Here is a 17,337-nt window from a genome sequence, read left to right as displayed (position 1 = left end):
ATCCTGGTCATCGGTGTAACATCTTTCCCCAGGCTCTCGTCCAGGCTTCCTTTCGTGTTGATGGCAGCAAATGGTGGGGCTTTTCTCCCTCTGCTCAGAATCTGTAGGACATCAGTCTTACTCTGGTGCTAGCCTTATGTCAGCAGCTTAGGGGAAAGCCAGTGTCACCTCATCTCTCTCTTGAAGTACGTCTAACTTTCCCAAATAGCAAACTCTGTCTCTTTTAGCAAATGACTTCCAGATGCTGGAGGCAGCGGCCAGTGGAATTTTATTGCCCCCAAACTGTGGTTCTTGGCTACGTACTTCTGACTTGAAGGTAATTTGGAATGTAAACATTGCAAGACGTGTGCTGGAATTAATTAAAGCTACCCTGTATGCCGCCAGGCCTGCAAGCCTGCAATTAACTGTTTACATTAACACCAAGCCGGGCAGATCAACTGGAGTGTGCATGAACCCTTGATTACCACTTTCTCCCTTTACCTTCAGCAAAGAGTGAAATTGGACCCAAGCTGACCCATTTCCCCAGGGGTGGTCATCAGTCCCAACATAAGAAGGGGCTTCTTGAGCCATCCTCTGTACCAAAGCAAACAAGGCAGACTGTGAGTGGGGAGCATAGTTGGGCATCACATGTTCACCTGGAACCGATGACAGGCACAAACCTCTTTACTTGCCATGTCAGGCAGCAGAAGCTTCTTTAACTAGGAAGGCAGGTATGCACATAGACAGGGCTGACCACGTCCATGGTGGGCCTGCAGAGAGAGCCATGGTATCTAGTACATGACTGATAAAACTAGAAACAGCTTTTGGGAATAATTTGTTTGACTTCATGATGGCATTGAAAAGTAGGATGAAAGTTCTGGAGACAGATGGTGGTGATGATTGCTTAACAATGTGAATGCACTTGATGCTTCTTAACTGTACACTTAAAAATGGTTAAGATGGTAACTTTTATGTTTGTGTGTAGTTTACCCCTCAAATAAAAAAGCAGGATGCTCAAGCCTTAAAGGCTCTTTGGGATTATGTAAACTATGAGAGTCCCTGGAATATTCCTCACTCCCCCCCAACATAATACAAGAGGGTGACATTGTGGCTCTCTGGGAACAGTCCCACACAAATGCCAGGGTGTTTCCAGGGCATAAAAGGAAAATACCAGGAAGTCACCCCCCTGGGGCCGGTCAGTCCTTCCACTGCCCACCTTCAGAGTGTCTTCAGAGTGCTGACTCATGGCAAGGAGCATCAGGAAGAGCTAAATAAGTGGTCACCTGCATTCATCGACTGTAGCCATTGAAAGAAACTCTGGAGGTCATCTAGGTTAGCCTAACTCCTAACAGAGGAAAGGGCCTTAAAATTCTTTGTGTGGTGGTGGGTCAGCTGTGGGTGTGGGGGCACACACTAGCCATTCTGCCGTCCCAGTTCTCTAACTGTTGGAAATTCCTCCCTGTACTAAGAAAAAAAATCCCTATAACATATTCATCGACCCCCATTCTACCCTCTCATGCTACACAGAATAAAGTGCCAATTCCTCTTCCAAGAGTACTTTAAGAATTTGAAAAAGATCTTTCTGTTCCTGCCTGAACCTCCTCTGATTGTCCTCACTTCCTTCAAGTGCTCCTCATGTGACAAGGCTTCCCGAGCCCTCACCGTCTTGGCATCTTCCTTTGGGCTCACAGTAGTTTTTCAGAGTGATGCCTGGAACTAAACACAGAGCTAATAGAGGGGTGCCAGAGTTTTATTATCTGTTCTGTTTTGACCTCCATATATGTCCAACGCTGTAGCCCAATGTTCCATTTTAACCATCATATCATATTCCTGCCTTAAAAAACGCTTATGGTCACCTAAGGCCTCCAGATGTGTTTTCATATGAATGTCTGTTGAGCAAGGGCTCTCCAGTCTTGAAATTAGGTAAGTGTATTTAACCTAAACCCAGAAATTTATCATAAATCTTATTAGAATTCATTCTGTTGAATCAGTCCATTTGATGTTGAGATATTGAATCCCGAGTCCCTCACCCGCTCTCCTTGCCTATCTGCGAGTGTGTCTACACCTGCGTCTGAGTTATGATTCTATAGATCATAGTTGGATAGAAATGTTGCACGGGGTTAGGCCAGGGAGCGCAGAGACCACCTTTTCAGTTTACGGTGAACGGTCACTCAAGGCTCTGTGGGTGTGGCAGAGCAGCTCTGAACCACTCGGCCCCTCATCCAGCTCATGTCTCTCCACCCTCTCCCCAAGGATTGATGGAGCCTCTGCTCCGCGACTGGTTACAGCAGAAGCTCGCTGTCAGGCAGGGCAGGCTGCAAGGGGGCGTGTGACTTGGCACGTGGTGGGCGTCCAGTACATTCTGTGGGGTCAGTTAATCAGAGCGGATACGGGCCATCCCCAAACCACATTGTAGGTGATAATTCAGACCTTGCTTCCTCCCCACCCAAAAATACTTTCTTCAAAAGCGCTCACAAAGTGAAGTGAGGGTTTTGCGTTTAATTTCTCCTGGCGCCTACTGGTAGGATACCAATCAGCAGACACTAGCTCAGAGGTCTCTGGAAGGAGAAGTAACCCAAGATTAAGGGCCTAGAAAATCCCCAAGGGAAAAAGATCATCTCTGTAATCAGCGAGGATAAACTAAAGGACAGTTTGAGACAACATTTGGTTTCCTTGGTTCACATAGAACATTGATTCAGAGATTTGGGGAGCGGGTTTTCCTGACCTAAAAGACGTGGAAGCCTGGCTCTCCGAGGTGAACACGTGCTCGCTGGCTCCCTGCCTCAGGGAACGGGTCTGTCAGGTGAGAGCTAGGAGGACCCAGGAGAGCCCTTCCGGGGAAGCGCGTTAGCAGGTGGGTGGAGACTGAAGCAGACAGGGCCAAGAAAGCCAGGCTTTCAGCTGAAAAAGCTTTTATTGTTCTTTATTTATGGACACTTTTTCAATTACGGAGTCTCCCTTGAGATCATCTATTGCCTCCCTGTCTGAGCAGGAAATAATTACCATCAAAGCAACTCCATCACAGCCCACCCGTTAGGGAGGCCGAGGAGGAGGTCAGCAGTCTTGCGTGGCTCTAGGGCACAGGGCCACTCGGGATGGGGGATGCGTCTGTGCTGGAGGGCTCGGCCCTCGCTGTGCTTCCCTCCCCCTTCTTGGTCTCTGTTCGGCTGGCCACAATGTTTTCACACTGTTAGGAACCCTGCCCTCTGGGGAGGTGGGGATCCTGCTCCTCTCATCCTCCCGCGAGCAGCGTGCTCATGTATTCAGATGCCCAGGAACATGATCCCACAGGGCTCCCTCAGGATCAAATTTTTCTCTCACTGAGGTTTTTTTTTTGGAGAATTGAAAATTCCCCATGTCCAGGATCTGATATTTTTAAATAAATACTTTAAATATAAATGTAACATGCATATGAGAAAATGCAAAAACTGTAGGTGTCCAGTAGAGCATGATGGATTTTCACTGAGTGAACACCACTGTGTGGCCAGTGCCCAGATCAAGAAAAAGAACACTGTTTACACCCCTGTGTCCCTTTCTAGTCACTACATGCCTCCCCTGCAACCACTATCCTGACCTCTGACTATGTGTCTCAGCTTTGCCTTTTTGTACTTTATATAAATGGAATCATACAGTAGGTGTTTGGGGTCGAGCTTTTCTTCAGTCACAACTGTGTTGTGAGATTCATCCGTGCTGCTGTCTGTGTTGCTGTGCGTTCACATCCACTGGTGTGTAGTCTTCCATTGTGTGACTAAGCTACAGCACACAGCGTTTCCATCCGCTCTGCTGTCGATGGATACTTCGCCGGTTGTTTGAAGTAGGACGCGCGTGCGTGGGCTTCAGTGAAGGTAGGTCCTGGGACTGGAGTTAGAGTCCTCGGGTCTGCAGTGCTCAGCTTTGTTTTGCCAGCTTCACCAAGTGGTTGGACCACTGTGAATTGTTTTCAGTGTAGAATGACGTGAGAACCGTCCTCCACGCCCCCCACCCCCAAGCACCATTCTGCTTTTATAAAAGGAAACACAGAGGTGTGGCTTGTCCAAAGTTAGAAGGGTTGGATCTTTTGACCCCCACCCCCTTGATACGCTTTCCATTAGCCTGTGCAGGACTCTTCCTTTTGATGGAAATGAGGGAAAAGGGTGCATCCTCCTTATCTCCCTCAAACTTTCCTCCGACCCATTGTTTTACATTGATAGTTTTTCACAGAGTGCCTTATTGGAACTCCAGATGTTTAAATGCGGATGAGGGGCCAGCCTGGTAGCGCAGCAGGCAGGTGCACATGTTCCGCTTCAGTGGCCTTGGGTTCGCCGGTTCGGATCCCAGGTGCGGACATGGCACAGCCTGACATGCCATGCTGTGGTAGGGGTCCCACATATAAAGTAGAGGAAGATGGGCACGGATGTTAGCTCAGGGCCAGTCTTCCTCAGCAAAAAGAGGAGGATTGGCAGCAGATGTTAGCTCAGGGCTAATCTTCCTCAAAAAAACAAAAAATAAAACGCAGATGAGCACCACAGGAGTGGTCATCTTTTCTTTACTTATCGGAGGATTTGGACAAGCATTAATCCCTGCCCCAACCTTGGCGGATGTCATCTGCGACTGTCCGCTTTCCTTTTGTGCCAATAATCTGGGAATGAGAGAAAAATGAGTGTTTGCTTAAGACTGAATTTATGACCACATGGGAGCAGCCTCCATCAGCTAGACTGATGAGTGCCTGGGTGAGCATGCCACATATTTGCAGCTTTTTCCTTCCAGCTACCCACCTTTCTCAATCAGGAGGCTGCACTGTCCAGGTGTCTGACTTACGATGGGAAGAATGGGCTCTCGCAGCCCCTTATGCTGCTGGCAGTTTTCATCAGAGGAAGAGATGAAGGCCAAGCTTCACGGTGCCCGTGCCTAGCGCAGAGCTGCAGGTGTGCTGCTCCCTCCAGCCTCCTCCCAGGAAAGTTTGGGGGAGGGGTTCAAAGAGAGAAAAATCTATTGAGCAAAGATTACGTTCTGGGCATTATTTTAGGCATGTGGATTCAGTTGACTGAGCAGATAAATGAATGCCTGATTACTTTTAAAACACAATTAAAAGAGCTTCTGCTCGCTTCCGCAGAACAGAAATCTGTGATTTTACTTACATCTAGCAGTAAGAGTGCTCTAAGAATACATGGTTTTGGGGGCAAAGTCTCTTAATGTTCCCTAAGCTGGGGACCTGTTCCCATCAGGCAGAAGACCACGCCAACAGGAAGGTCAGTGTTACAGGTCTCTGTGTAGAAGACTCTCCTGGCCTCTCTGGAGCCAGCTCTGAAGGTGAGAATAATCACAAGCTGTTGTCAGAGGACAGGGCCTTTGTAGACAGAGAGCAGGTGACTGGGGGCTCTGTGCCGTGACCCAAGAGGCCACAGGTTCCACTGACAGAACCATGTCTGGGCCTGTTCAACTTCCACTAACTTGGGGCAGGCCCCCAAAGCTGGACACATCCAGGGAGACAGCAGGTCAGAGCAGTTAAGAGCATGGGCTCTGGTGCCAAATTCCCGCTTTGCTATCTCTTAGCTGTGTGACCTTGAGAAAGTGCCTATGTTCCTCTGAGACCTGTTTCTTCATCTGTAAAATGGGGATAATGATACCTACCTCATTGGGTTGTTATGAGGACTAAATCAGTCAGTGTATGTAATGTGGGACCATGGGGTAAATAGTCAAAAGTGTCAGCTATCATTATTGTTGTTGTTGTTGGAGAAAATATTTGTCAAGCACCAACCATAGGATGCACCTTTTGGGTATCTGTTTTCTGCATAAGCTGTGATGGTGCTGACACATAGTGCTCAGCTAGGACTGGCTGTTGTCAAGAGTTTGCCTTAGCTGGTGAGGAAAGCTGTTGGTTGTTCTGTGTAAAGTGCTGGGCAGGCATGGGCTCAGCACGGCTAGAGTAGCATCTATATGGTCACTGAGTTCCAGATCCCTGGAGATCCCAGTGGCCAAAAAGAGATACCCCCAACTACTTGTTGAGGAACCACCATTGATTGACTCATTGGTTCATTAATAGCAAGTGACCAAGCATCTAAGTCAGGGCCACGCTGGATCTACATGACTTGCGTGTGTGCGTTCCGTAAAGAGAATCAGTTTGCCAGTGGAGAGAAATGCAACACCTAAAAAGATGACCCGTGACACAGGGAAGAAAGTGGATACCACCAACTGAGTGTCGGTGTGATTTTGTGTATTAAATGAGATTATACGCAAGCACTCAGCATAGTACCTGAAACAGGAAAGGAAGTCATTACCTCACACCCCCCAGGATGGCTACTATCAAAACAAAACAAACAAACAGAAAACAAGTGTTGGCGAGGACGTGGAGAAATGGAATCCTAGTGCACTGTTGGTGGGAATGTGAAATGGTGCAGCCACTGTGGAAAACAGTATGGGAGTTCCTCAGAAATGCAAAACAGAACTACCACGTGATCTAGCAATTCCACTTCTGGATATGTATTGAAAAGAATTGAAAGCAGGGTCTCCAAGAGATATTGGTTCACCCATGTTCATAGAGCCACTATTCACCAGTAGCCAAAATGTGGAAACAACCCAAGTATCCACTGATGGATGAATGGATAAATCAAATGAGGTATATACGTCCACAGGAATACCATTCAGCCTTAGAAAGGAAGGAAATTCTGACACAAGCTACAACATGGGTGAACCTTGAGGACGTTATGCTAAGTAAAATAAGCCAGTCACAAAAAGTCACATACTGTATGATTCCACTTATATGAGGTGTCTGGGTTGGTCAGAGTCATAGAGACAGAAAGTAAATGATGGTTAGGATGGCCTGGGGCAGGGAGGGGCATTTGTTGTTTAATGGAGACAGTTTCTATTTTACAAGATGAAAAGAATTCTGGAGGTTGGTTGCACAGCAATGTGAATATACTTATATATGTAGTTATACTTCTGCTAATGAACTGTTCACTTAAAATGGTTAAGATGGTAAATTTGATGCTTGTGTATTTTAGCATGTTTTAAAAATTTAAAAAAATTAACGCATAAAAGAAACTCAATCAATAGATACTTGCTGCGTCTGAATCCAGCTAGAGAGAAGAAATATCTTGGAGGGAATGATCTCTGTGGTCCAGGGCAGTTGGGAGGGTCTTGCTGGTGACTAGATTTGGGGACAGACAGGGGAGAGGCAGGTTCCGGAGGGGATGGCTGCTCCTCCTCTGGTCCCTTTGCTGCCTCCATCTCGGTGGAGAGGAGATTTCAGGGGAGCGAGAAGAAGCACGTGATGGACGTTCGTTTCATGATCAAACTGAAACCAGCTGTTGGAGAGGAGGTAACACACAGCTGAAATGCCTTCTAAGGAGTACATAACTGACAGCACATTTTAATCAGCGGGAGGGGCCGGGGGCCTGAGGAACCGTGCCATCCTGCAGTGCTGTGGAGGCGGGAAGTAGACAGCAATGGGTGCGGGGTCCCAAGATACATTCAAAGGTTGGCTGGGGGTTGGGAGGGTGCTGGGCAAGAAGGCCTTCGTTACAACCGGCCAGTGGTCGGTTGTTCTAGCCTCACTGACCTACCTGATTCAGATTCACGAGGTGTTTAAAGAATTAGCTGAAGGGCCCTCCCTTGAGTCTTTCTCCTTCTGGAGCTGGAACCTGCACAATCAGAAGACGTTTGGTTAGAACTATGCGGTGTAATTACAGACCTGACAAGTGACTGCAAGTCAGAGGAGACATCTCACTCTGCAGGCGCTTAAACAATGATTGTCAGCAAGGTGACAGTGGGGAATTCTCCAAATGTGTCAGCCGGCCCTGTTGAGCCACGGCCCATCACCAAATCCTCAGGCAAAATCACTTTCAATGGCCAGTGACTTCCTTCCTGGATGAAGATCAAGGGCAGACAGATCCAGCGAATTTGGCATAAGTCGGTCTTTATTCTCAGACTTGCCACACAGGCCAAAGAGAGTCATCAGCCAGCCGTCCTTGCACCAGCCAGCCGGCATTCTTCAAGTGCTTCTCTGTGGCAGCCACTGTGCTGGGCGCTGGGCCACCCAGGCTATAAGTACATGGCTCCTCCCCTCAAGGGGCCCATCGTCTAGAGAATTAGAGTTCTGAGGGTCCCAGAACGGAGGAGTCTAGGTGGCTGCTCGGACACAGGGGGGGACTTGGATGAGTTTGCAGATCTCATGTGGCAGGTGGGCACTCATGCAGCAGCACCTAGAACAGAGCCTGGCAGGAATAAGGGCCAAAAGGAAGAGAGATGGAAAGAAGGAGACAGGGAAGGAGGGAGGGGTGGGGAGGAGAGAGGAAGGGAGGGGTGGGGAGGAGAGGGAGAGGGAGGGGTGGGGAGGAGAGGGAGAGGGAGGGGTGGGGAGGAGAGGGAGAGGGAGGGAGGAGGACTTACTCCCCTGAGTCCTACTCCGGAACGAGGACGGAGGAAGCCAGCGCGAGCTCCTTTTCTGACAGCGGTGCTGTCTCTCGAGGACTACTCCTCCACCTCCAGAGGGGTGCTCCTAAGTCTCCAACACCAGCTGGGTCCTGAGAATGTTAGGTCCACAGGCTCCCCTCCCTGAGAAAAGAGGTGGTGATCAACAGCTCTGTAACCTGTCCTGGCTGGGCAGGGGCCACCGTGATCACGAAAGCCCCATGGACCGCTGTCTGCACCCCACCCACCCCCCGCCCCGCACAGCAACCTGTGTGATGCGCAGCTGCCAGGAACCATGCAGGAATGGGACGCTTCCCCACATGGCGGTCCAGGGAGCAGATGGGCTGTCGGTGGTGCCCCTGCCCTGACACCCCTTGCTCCCTGGGGGCGTGGCTCTGCTCATGTCCCCAAGTCTCAACCTGCCCCTGTACTCCTCTCCACCATCTGATGCTCTTTAGACATTTCTTTTACTCGTTGGTTTGCTCTTGCTATGGATTTTAATGGGATCTGACGTGTCTTCAAATGTTGGGGGTTCACAGGGGATGTGCGGGACTGGGGAGAGTAGAGCATCCCCCAAGAAGGGAGGTGGCAGGAGGGCTTGGTGGGAAGGGGCCAGACCCTGAGAAGAGCCAGCGAGGCACCTCTCACATGGGAGGGCCCGGCCAGACATTTCAATTCCTTCTGCTTGAGTCATCTGAACATCTCAGGGAAAATACATACCGCTTCCCAGGCTGAGGCGGCCCCGGAGCTCTTCTGGTCTCAACCCAGCTCTCCGCTCCTCTACAGTGCCAGTGCCCTGGGGCTTTGCCGTGGGACGGCCTTGTACCTCTGCCATCACTGTGCCCTTTCCCTCCTCGGACAGCCAGCCCCTCACCGCTGCCCCTCGGGGGTTCTACTTCTAACTGGCCCAGTGCCCAGGCCACGTGGTGTGTCCTGTGCCTGAGGACAAGCCACATTGTTACTACCCCTGGGCCCCTGGCTCTAAACTGAGCAGAAGCGTTGGATTTCCAGTGGCTAGGCAGAGCCTGCACTCAAATCCTTGACCCCAGGTCTTGTGGGATCCGCCTTCCTCATCCCTGCCTCTCAGGCAGCTGGAGCAGCCTGTGGCTCTGTCCTCTGTGCCTGTCTGTTGGCCTTGCTTTCATTTATTTCCCATGCATTTGTTGAATATATGTTTTTTAGTAAAAAAGAAAAAAAGCACCCCAAATACCAACATGCCCTTATTCCATTGTGCACTGCGTATGCACTCTCAGTTCTAGAAACGTACACAAAGCGTTAAGTAGCAACTACTGCAATTAACGTGGTCAGTCACCCTTGGGCCCCCACTCCTCCGTCACCAGGCCTGCGGCATTGATGGATACTGTGAGGGGCGCAAGGGAGGGAGAAAGGGGACCTGCTTCCCCTGGGCTTTCTTCCTTCCTCGAGGGGGACGCGCCTCTCTCTTTCTGGGTTCCCAACTCCTCCATCTGAGGCTGCCTTTCTCTGTGACCCACCTTTAGGACATACTCCCCTGCAGAGAAGCACTATGTTAAATAAGCAGCTCTCTGAGGTTTGCAGCCTAGGTCAGGCATGTAGGCCGAAGCAGCCAGGGCCAGGCGCAGAAGACCTCGGCCTGTCTGCAGCCCCCAAGCCCTCCCCAGCCCCCCCCCCGACACACACACTAATGGCTTAGGGACAGTTATGGGTCCTGGGTGACAGCCGACCTGCTAGATCCCAGCAGCCCTGGGATCAGAGGAGGGGTTTCAGTGGCCGTGTCTGTGGAGCAGCAGCTGTGTCAGGCTAAGGCTGGCAGAGGCTGCAGCCCACAGTCACGCATTTACAGTGGCCGCATTACTGAAAATTAAAGGGGTGTGAGGCACAGCCTCGTCCTCCAGCCAACAGAGGCCTGTCCACTTGGGCTCAGCTCAGGCTGCCAGTGTCATCGCAGCCAGCACCAGCTGCCCGCTGGAGCCTCGTTGGCTCTTCACATGTCACAGCTTTGCCGAGGGACCTCCTTCTGGCTTCCAGGGGTGTGGTGGGAAGAAGGAGTGGTGCCTGTTCTGACCTCGGCCCCTTCTTTGTCTCCTGCGTATGACAGGACGGATTCCCCCTCTGTCCCCTGGTTTAAGGCAGTATAGCCATGGCATCCCATTACCAGCAAGTTACATTAACCTTTGGTTCTTCGTCTGCAAAATGGAGACTTCTGTTCATTTCACAGGATGGATGGGACACTGCTTCCCCTGTGTTGACGTTAATTAATTAGCTAATTAATTCTGATAATTCAATAACTACTGAGCACACCTGCTTGGTGTCAGGCATGAACTACTTAAGGTCTGGGGATAAAGCATGAATAAGACAGAGCTCACTTTTAGTGGTCCTTGTGAGTGTGGGGGGTGGTAGAGAGAACAGACGAGTAAACAAGTAAATACAACTAAGATAGTAATCTGTGCTATGAAGAAAGTAAAATAACGTGGGGTGGGAACTGAGGGCTCTCTGAGAAGGTGACATTTGAACCAAGACTTGAATGAGGATAAAGAACCAGCCTTGTCACCATCTGGAGGGGCATTCTAGGCAGAGGAAACAGCTAATGCAAAGGCCCTCAGGCAGGACTGAGCAAAATCTCAATATGTTGGGATAATAGCTGGTTCTTGCTTCAAAGGAATAGTGCAGATACGTGTGCGTTAACTCCTGGGGCCACCTGGGCGTGTACGTCCTGAGGATCCTCCACTGTGAGTGACGGGCTGCCTTCCTGGTGGCGTCCCAGATTGGCCAGGGCTATCAGCAGTAAATGCAGCTGCCGAGGCTCATTATCCTGTTCAGTAGCCTAAACTCACTTGTTTATAGGATATCATTGAGAAACGGATTTAATCTGTACTTCTGGTTACTGAGTTGCCCTACACGTGTGCGCGCCTGCTCTGGGGAGGAACGAGGAGTGCAGGAGAACCTGGGAAGCTCCCACTTGCTCATGAGTGGAAGCCCTGGGTGAATCACAGCTGGTTCTGGAGGCAGCCCGGATTAAGGTGTCTATTTTTAATTAAAATAGTAACATTTTCCTTAATGCAGGAGCTAGAGGACTGACCAAGGGCCAAGCGGGGCAGCACAGCAACTCCAGGGACTATGTGTTCCTGCCATCATGAGGTGCGCCATGGCCCTGGCGGCCCGGGTGCCCGTGTGCGTCTGGGGCTGTGCCGTCTTGAATCACCTCCACCTGCACCATCTCATTGGCGTTCAGAGCAAGCCTGTGAGGAGGCAAGACAGGCTCCTCATCTCCATTTGTAGATGAGAAAAGTGAGATCAGAGACCTCAGCTGACTCTCCAGGGTGGAGACAGGACTGCGTTCAGACATGCCTCCCCCTGCTCCCTTCTTTCCTTCTGTTCATCCGAAATCCTTTCTGGAGCACCTGGTACCATGCATTGTTGCAGAGTGGTTAGGAGAGGGGTTGGTGCCCGCTCGCTTGCCTGGGCTCCAGCCTCAGCTCTGTCATCCAGCCGTTTGCTTATGGTGAGGACTGGAGGAGCTGACAGGGGTAATGTGCTTAGGGCAGTGCTGGTCCACAGCAGGTGCTGCGTCTGTGTCAGCTGCCGTCTCCCTGTGTGCCAGGCAGCCTCGACCTGCACCCTGCTGTCCTCCACAAGTCTGATGGTCCTGATGCCCCCCACTTTGGTCCAGCCCTGGTTTCTTGAGTCTTTTTGGATTCTCTCCACTTACCTACCTCTTCTCTGTGACTGTCCCTAAGTCCTCTGCTTTTCTCCATCTTCCTCCCACCTCCCTTCCCTCTTTCTCTCCTCTTCTCTGCACACATGCAAAAGACAGCCAGACATTTACAGCTGCAGCTCTTTTTCTGGCAGAACTTGCTCCTTTTTTTCAATCTGGTAAATCACATCTCTAAGTAAATTTGAAGTTTAGAAGTTGTTCTTTAAGCTCACAATCCAGAAAATTTAAAAAAACATCCAAGCAGCCTTCTCTGGCACCCAAGTTGTTGGGCTCTGCTCTCCCAGGAGAGAATTAAACCGGGGCCAGGCAGCTTTGTGCTCACCTCCTGCAGCTCCGTCTTGGTGAAGGCAGGGGGAGAAGGAGTCAAGGCTTCACTTTGTGGAGCAGGAAAGTAATGACAGAATCAGGTGGGGCGCGATTGGGTGCGTGGGTGGGATGGAGAGTGGAGCCGTCCAGAACAGATTAGACTGAAACTACCTGGAGAAGGCTCGTAGGCTGGCCCTGCCCAGCCACCCCCACCCCGAGGCTTGCCCTACCTGTTCCCTACGTGCTGAATCTTCTGCCCCGAACCTGCTCCAACCCTTCTAAGACCAGACTCTTGGCTAAGTGATAACCAGCTCACCTCACAAGTTATTTTCCAGCAGCTCCTTGTGCCTCCCTTTCCTCGGTTGTATCTTAGCAACAGGCTCTGGGAAAGTGCATTAACTCAAGGGTGACGCTAACAGAGGTCATGGAAGAGGTCGTGGCAATCAGTGCAGGGAGTCAGCTTCTGGCAAGTTTCTGGAGGCATCTTCAGACCATCTCCGGGGGCTGGGGGGATGGGACGAGGACCTTCTGTCTTTATTTGGGACCAGAACCTCCCTATTTCCAGCAGACCCTAGATGGATGAGAGGTTGGGGTGGGGTAGTGACATGAAGAAAGGGTCTCCTTCTAGCGAATGACATCCGAGACCTTCCCACCCCGCCCCAGCGCAGCAGCCTTCCCACTTCTCTGGTGATTCTGGGTGTACATTCCGTCTGGACCTTCCGTTTGGGAACAAGCCAGCTGGCTCTATATATAACCCAGATGTCCAGAGAATTGTCAGTTTTTCCCTTCAAGTCTAAAAATATGAGTGCAGGTCCCAGCTCTGATGCTAAAAGTGCCTGCCTCTAGCCTCAGTTTCCCTCAGAAGAACAGATGATGGGCTGACATTCCAGGACCTCCATGGGCCTCTCATGGACGTAAAAACACCTCACAGGGCACAGGACACCTGGAGGAGCTGGACAAGTATGCATTTCTTTATTCATTTGGCTTTTTGGAGGTTTTTTCATTTTTTATGTTCTCATTTCTCTGGGCCAAAAAGGGACTGGCTGCGACCTTACTGCCCAGCATTGCTGCCCAGTGGCCCTTGAGCTTGTGCTCAGATGACCTGCTGGATTTGCCCCAGACAATTTCATCTGTGCATGAAGAGGACGAGCTTGCCCCCGTCCTGCCACTCAGCACGAGCTCCTGCCTGCCCATGAGGAAGGCTCCCTTCGCCGTACCTGTTGGAGAAGGAGCGTGGTCAGGGTCCTGATGCTCTCAGCTGCTTTTCTGCTCTGCTCTTCTGCGTGAGGCAGGAAATAGGGCAGACTTACTGTTGCACTCCAAAGGTCACTAAAAATATGAAAGGGAAATAAGCAGGCCTCCAGAAGTCACCTCCTTGACGGGCCTGCGTGGCAGGTGATGGGGGAGGTGGTGCGCTGCGCCTGGGGAGCTGCACGGGGCTGCGTGGTCTGCCTCTCTCTCTATCTTGCTCGCCGTCCCATGAACCCAGTGAGCAGGCACTGCCTGGGCTCCTGCTCCTCATCATCAGTTGTCTCATCTTCGCCACAACCCTGTGAGGAGGGAGCCATCATCTCCATTTTCACGGATGAGGACAGTGAGGTCTCAGAGGTTCTGGGACTGACCCAGGGTCCGGGACTGACCCCAGGCCTGCTGCCACAGCACTCCCTGGGCACGGACTCTTCCCCGAGGTGTCTGCTCTCTGAGAGCCCTCTGCAGGCTGAGAGTGGATGGCATGTGCTCTGCTCCGGCTCCTTTCTCCCTCCTCTGTGCCACCTGGCATCCAGAGGCACCCACCCTCTCTGCAGAGCCTTTCCCGAGCACCCTCTGCCACCACCAACACTATCACAACCTCTGTCCACTTCCAGCACGGTCTAGTCTCCAGAACCGTTCCCTCTGAGCTCCTCTCACACTGGAACATTGTCCACTAGACTCCCTGAGACAGTCGGAATGTTTGGTCCTGAATGTAGATTAGTTCACTAGCGGGGCACCACTTTAGGCAACATTTGTTTTAACAGAGGACTTTTGGAGACAGTCCCTAACAAGTAACTGTCTAATGGCTGAATTTTTTTTCTTCTTTGGCCCGTGGCTTATGGTTTATTGGAAGAATTATAGGCTCTGGAGTCAGACAGATATCAAATCCTGACCCTCACTTACTTGTTGTGTGTCTTTGGATGCATTACGCAGACTCTCTGGGCTCCCACTGTGTCATTTGTGACACAGGGATTCAGTGAAGTTAGGCACACAAAGCACGTGGCCTGGAGCCTGGCACCCAAAGGGATCCTCAGGAAATGTTAGTTTCGCTTGTGTCCCTCTTGAGGGCAAGCAAAGTTTTTCCTGCTTTCCTTCACATCATAATAGCTGCCAGTTCCACTTACTGTCAGCCCGGTCCTGGCCATGTGGACGGGGGTGGAGAGGCGGGGGCGTTGCCCTCAAGCTTTTACTGGGGGACACTCAGGCCAGCAGCTCTATGGATGGCAGGGGGTTTCCCTAGGCCAGGGAGGAGGGGGGGTACTGCGGTAGGATCTCCTCAGACAGCGAAGACGAGGACGCTGGTGAGGACGAGGACGCCGGCCCCACTGCCTCTGCTGCAGGTTTCCCCAGGGGTCCTTCTCCCCCATTCACAGCAGCTAGCCAGCCTGCTGCACCCTCTGCTGGTCACCGTGGGGGAAGGACACTGAGGGATGCATAGAGGCTCTGGGTCAGCCTGTCAGGCCCCACCCATGATTCAGGGGGAATTTTTTCATTCTTCATTGTTAATTTTTTCATTCTTCATTGTTAATTTTTTCAGAATGGATTTCAAGACAAAGAGTAAAAGAGGCAGGGAGAGAAGGATGGGTAACAAAGGAGGAGAGGGAGACGAGAAGTGGGGCTTAGTTGGGAGGTCAAGGCGGTCCTGGGTGCCAGCTGGCCTTCCTTCAGAGGGAGCCCTGGTCTCATGTTCACTCAATACCACCTGGGAATCTTGTGAAAACTGCAACTTTTTAAAAAATGTAATGCATATTCAAGAATTTTAATCTGATTAAAGAAGTCTGAACTGGGCCCTGGAACTGCGTTTTGACAAGTTCTAGCAATTCTGGGGCAGAGGTTTGGGGACCAGCCTTTGAGAAGCACTGAACCGTCAGCCAGCCTCTAAGGCGCGGGATTGTCAGGGCACCGCAGGCCCCTTTCCCTGGGAAAGGCGGGTTCTTGGTTTCCTTGCAGGCTGCCTGGGCGCCAGCTCCTGAGAGGGGCTGCCGCACGGCCTGAGGCCACAGGGACTGCTGACCCCAGTTCCTCAGGCACACCTGCCTCTAGTGATCCTCGTGCTTGTCTCTAATACCCCTGCAGCTCTCAGCACTGGTCTTGGCCTTCAGGGCCAGTGCATCTTCCATCCGCTTCTCAAGGCCTGTTACGTTGATCAGCCCCCCGGACTGACTGCCGGAAACACAGCTTCGTGTGACACTTCACTGTTCTCTGCTCGTTTCGTGTCTCTCAGCATGGCTCCCGGCTGGAAGTTACCTGAGAGATGATCTAGTCTAATCGTCCTTAAGCAGGAGTGTGCATCAACAACTTTTCAGGAAGCTGTCTAAAAATATAGAAGGCCAAGCTCCAGGAGGCTCATGATTTGGTGAACATTCTCTCTATAGTACTTGGCAGATATATTAGTTACCCTCTAATATCCCTTCTTGGTCTTTCTCCATCCTTTGTCCCTTTATCCATCCTCTGCCAGGAATGTAGATGTGATAGCTGGAGCTCTAGCTACCATCTTGGACCATGAATAGGAGGTAAACACCCTGGAGATGATTGAATGGTGAGCTGGAAGCATCTGGTGTCTATAAATTGTATGGAGTGACTGTTTACCTCCGGATTTTTACATAAGAGAGAAGAAATAAAATTCTATTTTGTTTAATTCACAAAAAAGGAAGCCCAGACCTCCCCTTCAAGATTCAAATCCTGGATGTTGGATGCCTGTTCCTCTTGCTTTTTCAGAAACTTTATAAATTCTTTCCAGCAGTAACAGCTGTGCCTATACTGCCTTTGAAAATCTCGGAAAGTGAAACACACTATCAGGTGTATGTAATGAACCAGCAAATACTGAGTTGATTGAGCAATTGACTGGTTAGGTTGCCTCTCCTGTTTCTGAAGAAGATGGTCACTGGGGGAGTCCGGAGTTCTGAGATATAGTTCTGTCAGTAACTAGCTCTGTGGCCTTGGAGCTAATTGTGGGCTATTATAGACAGACAGTTTTTGACCAGACAACCTCCACACTTCATCCACTTCTAACATGCCCTGAGGATGACCTTAGTCCTGCAAGCTATTGTGCAAAGGAGCTTAGAATGGCTGAACCTGATTGGTTAAGCTCACCTGTGACACTGCTGGTTGGAGCATGACTAGGAAAGAGAATTGGGGGACAATGCAATAGTTTAATTGGAGGAAAGATAGTGACCTTGGAGGACTGCCTTGTCTACGGCAAGATGAAAGTTCAGTTGCCTCGTTATACATACTCATAAAGGATAACAGTCAGAAGACAAAACCATCAGCTTGACTAGACTCGGCGGAGTGAAAGCACTGGGAAGCAGGGCAGTGCCTGCAAACTGGCGCCTTGGCGGAAATCCCTCAGATGGTTCCCTTCCCCCACCTTCTTCCCTCACCTGGAGCCTGTCACCCTGAGTATCTAATTCAAAAGCTGAGATCACGTAGTTACCCCTTAGGAGAACACGTCTTCCAGATGCCCTAGATAGGGGACCAGTTCTTTGCGGAGGAGAATTTTGATGGCACCTCAGCCAAAGGAGCAATCTCATTGGCTCCATCAGTGAGGCAGGGCTGCTTGCTCCTTTTTCCTCCGCGCATGGAGAGTAGAGAGTGTGCTGGGTGTGATGTCGGTTGCACCTCAAGTGGTCCCTGAGCTTTGAAGGTTCATACAAGCAGCCTGGATTTCTCAAGATGATCTGCTCAGTTCTTGCTTCTTGCTACCTGGGCATCAGAATGTC

At 50.7% G+C, this 17,337-nt stretch overlaps 1 protein-coding gene and 1 long non-coding RNA gene across 10 annotated transcripts in view; one reads left to right on the top strand and one right to left on the bottom strand.

Annotated features, from left to right (window-relative positions):
- CACNA1C (calcium voltage-gated channel subunit alpha1 C) overlaps positions 1-17,337 on the top strand; it is a 680,405-nt gene that overhangs the window by 321,268 nt on the left and 341,800 nt on the right. The gene's annotated exons all lie outside the window — the stretch shown is intronic.
- On the bottom strand, positions 2,875-7,976 carry LOC138924752 (uncharacterized). The gene is made up of 3 exons (XR_011439898.1): positions 7,521-7,976; positions 4,734-7,262; positions 2,875-3,906 (listed from the first exon to the last, which is right to left on the bottom strand). It is a non-coding gene; the product is annotated as an uncharacterized lncRNA (long non-coding RNA).

Source organism: Equus caballus, chromosome 6 (assembly GCF_041296265.1).
Source record: "Equus caballus isolate H_3958 breed thoroughbred chromosome 6, TB-T2T, whole genome shotgun sequence".
NCBI classification, from domain to species: domain Eukaryota; kingdom Metazoa; phylum Chordata; class Mammalia; order Perissodactyla; family Equidae; genus Equus; species Equus caballus.
This window is presented reverse-complemented; position numbering and strand designations above follow the sequence as displayed.